The sequence below is a fragment of the Nansenia antarctica genome (assembly GCF_963989245.1).
Source record: "Nansenia antarctica genome assembly, chromosome: 2".
NCBI lineage: Eukaryota > Metazoa > Chordata > Actinopteri > Argentiniformes > Microstomatidae > Nansenia > Nansenia antarctica.
Window position 1 is genome coordinate 5,873,783 of NC_137675.1, and position 5,000 is coordinate 5,878,782.

General features: G+C 48.6%; 1 protein-coding gene across 1 annotated transcript in view; it reads right to left on the reverse strand.

Annotated features, from left to right (window-relative positions):
* LOC308149708 (voltage-dependent T-type calcium channel subunit alpha-1H-like) overlaps positions 1–5,000 on the reverse strand; it is a gene marked incomplete at both ends in the record, with an annotated part of 81,141 nt that overhangs the window by 53,809 nt on the left and 22,332 nt on the right. The gene's annotated exons all lie outside the window — the stretch shown is intronic.

Consider the following 5,000-nt stretch of genomic DNA (forward strand, 5'->3'; position numbering starts at 1 on the left):
GACTGTTAAATGCCGACCCACATACCTGCCTAGGGAGTTTAACGCGGTGCTAATTACATGTGTGTATATTGCACCTAGCTCAGACAGCAAAGTAGCATTGGCGCGACTATACGACGTCATTAGTAGCCAACAAAGTACTGATCCACAGGCTATCCACATCATAGCGGGGGACTTTAATCATGTCGACCTGAAGGCAGTACTACCCAAGTTCTACCAGCATGTAAAATGTGCAACGAGGGGAGAAAAAACACTGGATAAGGTATACACCAACATCAAACGTGCTTACAAGGCTAGTCCGCTAGCTCATCTAGGCATGTCTGACCATGTGTCAATCCTCCTGATTCCTGCATACACCACAATGGGGAAAAGTGCTCCCACCACCACTAAGACTGTCAGAACCTGGCCAGAAGGGTCCGCTCCACTGCAGATCTGCCTAAATGACACCCTATGGCAGGAATATGAGCATGAGGACCTGGAACAGTACACGTCGTCGGTTCTGAACCACATAGTGAACTGCACCAACTCAGTCACCGTGGACAAACGGGTCCGGGTCTACCCCAACACGAAGCCATGGATGACTGGGAAGGTCCAAAAACTGTTAAATGAGAGGGACAACGCCTTCCTCGCAGGGAAGCGCACACCGCTGTACAGCTCCACCAGGGCCAACCTAAAGCGCGGCATCAAAGCGGCCAAGGCAGAGCACAGAGAGAAGATTGAGGAATGCCTCCTGAGCAACGACTCCAGGCGGATGTGGCAGGGGGTTCAGCAGATGACAAACTTCAGAGCAAACAGGCTCACAGCCGCAGAGGACGACCCCCTGCTGGCGGGAAAGCTGAACACCTTCTACGCCCGGTTCGACGAGGGGCGAACGGAGGTAACCACAACACAGACACCACTCTCTCCAGCTCTCAGCAGCCTCACCCTCACAGAGCACGAGGTGAGACGCGTACTGAAGGCGGTGGACCCCAGGAAAGCCTCGGGGCCGGATGGCGTCCTGGGACGGGTGCTGAGAGACTGCGCCGACCAGCTGGCCGGGGTTTTCACCAACATCTTTAACCAGTCCCTGTCCCAGGCCACCGTCCCACCCTGCCTGAAAACCTCAACTATCATCCCAGTCCCGAAGAAAAGCACGGTGAGCTGCCTAAACGACTACCGCCCGGTGGCACTCACACCAATCATCATGAAGTGCTTCGAGAAACTAGTCCGGGCCCACATACTCACACGCCTCCCGCCCAACCTGGATCCATACCAGTTCGCCTACAGAGCCCACAGGTCCACAGAGGACGCCATAGCGACGACTCTCCACGCCACTCTATCCCACCTGGAGAGGGGAAACAGCTACGCGAGACTGCTCTTCGTGGACTTCAGCTCCGCCTTTAACACCATCCTTCCAGACAGGCTAGTGACCAAACTACTAGACCTGGGTCTATCACACTCTATATGTGCGTGGATCAAGGACTTCCTGACCAACCGCCCCCAGAGGGTGCGGGTGGGCCCCCACACCTCCACAGCCCTCAGCCTCAGCACTGGGTCACCCCAGGGCTGCGTGCTAAGCCCCATCCTCTACAACCTCTACACCCACGACTTCACCCCCATCCACCCCAGCAACTACATCGTAAAGTTTGCAGACGACACCACCGTGGTGGGATGTATCTCGGGGGGGGACGAGGCGGCGTACAGGGATGAGGTAGAGCAATTGAGCAAGCTGTGCAAGGTAAACAACCTGCTGCTAAACAAGTCAAAGACCCAGGAACTCATCGTAGACTACAGGAGGAAAAAGTCCGAGATCCTGCCCCTGCTCATCGACGGAGAGAGCGTAGAGATGGTCTCAAACCTCCGTTTCCTGGGACACATCATACGGGATGACCTGGCCTGGAAGGACAACACTAAAGGCACCATCAAGAGGGCACAACAGCGGCTATACACCCTGAGATGCCTCAAGAAACAACACAGCAAGCAGGAGATGCTGGTGGCCTTCTACCACGGCGCAGTGGAGAGCATCCTCACCTTCGGCATCTCCAACTGGTACCACAGCTGCACGGCAGCGGAGAGAAACGATCTACAGAGAGTCGTGAGAACAGCACAGGGGATCACCGGCGCCACCCTCCCCTCTCTGGAGAAGCTGTACGAAACACGCTGTCTCAGGAGGGCCTCCAAGATCTCCAAGGACCCGACCCACCCTGGGCACGAACACTTTGTCAAGCTGCCCTCGAACAGGAGGTACAGGACCCCGGCCGCTAAGACAAACAGACTGAAGAACTGCTTCTACCACAGGGCCGTCAAGGCCCTGAACACAGAAAAGGCCTAAGTTCTGGGCCCAGGACAAGTCCGGACGGATTGTAATGGCAGCTAGTGCTGAGGCACAAACATGTACATTTTCAAGCCTGCAAACTGTGACACTTTAAAAAAAAATGAGAAAAAATACTTTCTTGTGCAATATGACAACCCTAGTTGACTATCTGTGCAGTATAGTACAGTGGATTGTGTACATAGCCTCTATTGATGTAAACCAGCTCTTTACCTTCTTGTGATTTTATGCATCTATGCTTTTTCCAAAATGTGTTTCTTTTTCCTTTCCTAAACACCAGGGGAGCCTCCCCTCCTAAATTTCGTTGTTTGGTACCTGTACTGTAACAATGACAAATAAAGTCTATCTATCTATCTATCTATCTATCTATCTATCTATCTATCTATCTATCTATCTATCTATCTATCTATCTAACAGGGTATACACACTGTGTATACACACACATACACAGACAGAAACGCACACACATGCATACACACACACATATGCATTCATACACACACACACACACACATACACACACATACAGAGACAGACATGCACACACACACACATATACACACGCATACACAGACAGACACACGCACACACATACATACACACACACATACACAGACACGCACACACACATACACAGACACGCACACACACATACATACACAGACAGACACGCACACTCATACCGCTTTGCTTAAGGTAACTAATGACCTTAGGATAAATGCAGACTCGAAAAAACTCTCGATTCTTGTACTCTTAAGGGCTCTGCACACAGCGTGCGATTTCTGTTGCGCGTCAACGTTCCATAATTTCCATTGTTGTTATGAATGGAATCGAATTTTCGCCGTGCGGGGCCGTGTGCATTGCGATGCGATGTTCTCATAGACTTCCATTCAAACTTCAAAATGGAATGTTGACGCGCAACAGAAATCGCACGCTGTGTGCAGAGCCCTTTAGACTTAAGTGCAGCCTTTGATACGGTAGACCACTCCATACTTATTGAGAGACTTGAAAACTGGGTTGGCCTCTCAGGTCCGGTCTTAAACTGGTTCAGGACTTACCTGGCTGACCGAGACTACTTTGTAGCCCTTGGTGACCATAAGTCAAAAAATTATAGCACAACCTGTGGAGTTCCCCAGGGGTCCATTTTAGGACCGTTGCTTTTTAGCCTATACATGCTACCCCTCAGTTCTGTTATCAAGAAGCATAGCGTTAACTACCACAGCTATGCTGACGACACTCAGCTTTATATCTCAGTAACTCCCAACGACTACAAGATGATCGACCACCTGATAGACTGTATTGCCGATATTAATATTTGGATGACACAAAACGTTCTCCAACTCAATCAAGAAAAAACAGAGGTATTGATCCTTGGCGAGAAAACTGGGAGAGAGAAATTATCTGCACACTTGAAAACACTAGCTCTTAACACTAAGTGTCAGGCCAGGAATCTTGGTGTCATAATTGACCCAGATCTAAATTTTGAAACTCATATTAATAACACTATTAAAACATCCTTCTACCATCTAAGAAACATCACTAAGGTACAATCATTTCTCTCCCAGGCAGACACTGATAAATTAATGCATGCGTTTGTTACTAGTAGGCTAGATTACTGTAATGCTCTCCTGACAGGTCTCCCCAAAAAAATGATAAATAGACTACAAATGGTTCAAAATGCTGCTGCTCGTGTCCTTACTAGGACCAAACGAAGAGCGCACATCACACCTGTCTTGAGATCACTACACTGGCTCCCTGTCAGTCATAGAATAGCCTTTAAGATCCTTTTACTAGTTTATAAATCACTTCACTGTGATGCACCCAATTACATGGTGGACATGCTCATAAGATACACACCAGCTAGACCCCTACGGTCTAGTGGCACGGAACTTTTAATAGTGCCAGAGGCTAGGACAAAGAGATTTGGAGGATCAGCTTTTAGCATATATGCTCCTAGATTGTGGAACACCCTACCTGAGGGCCTGAGGTTGTCTAAAACTCAGGACATTTTTAAGCGTGACCTCAAAACCTACTTATTCAATGTCGCCTTTTGATACTAAGGGAGACATTGGACATTATAGAACTAGGATCACTAGGCCATTACACCATACTCGTGGTTTGAGATTTGTGTTGACAGGAAAATGGACCCGGGTGCTGATGAGGCACTGTCAGCTCCAAATAGCACCTAGAGCAGTACTGGAACCGGTACAAGGGTGTACCAGGACCACCATCAGGTTGTATTGCTGTCATCTTTATTGTCTCTATTGTGTTGTTGCATCATAACTGTGCTTAAGATTCTCTTTTGGCAGGACCTGTGACCATACTGGATGCAGAACGATGCAAATATAACACTAAATTTATGGACAGTGTGTACGCCGATAATATGCAAGGAATTTTTCCTGGATACATGGTGTACAGGTTTTTGCCCTTGCTTGCTTGCTTTGTGCCGGTGGTCCTTGGCCTCCCCTTGGGGACCGCAAGGTACTGGTAAGCAAACTGGCTAGTAGTCGCTCTATTGGTAGAGGGCTGCAAGGGAATTTTTCCTGGCTACATAGTATACAGGTTTTTACTTTTGCCTGCTCGCGGCTCTGTCAGTATTGATTGATTGATTGACTGATTGACTGAATCATTTTCATTGTGTGAAGCGCATTGAGTTGCATCTTGTAAGAAATGCGCTATACAAATAACATTT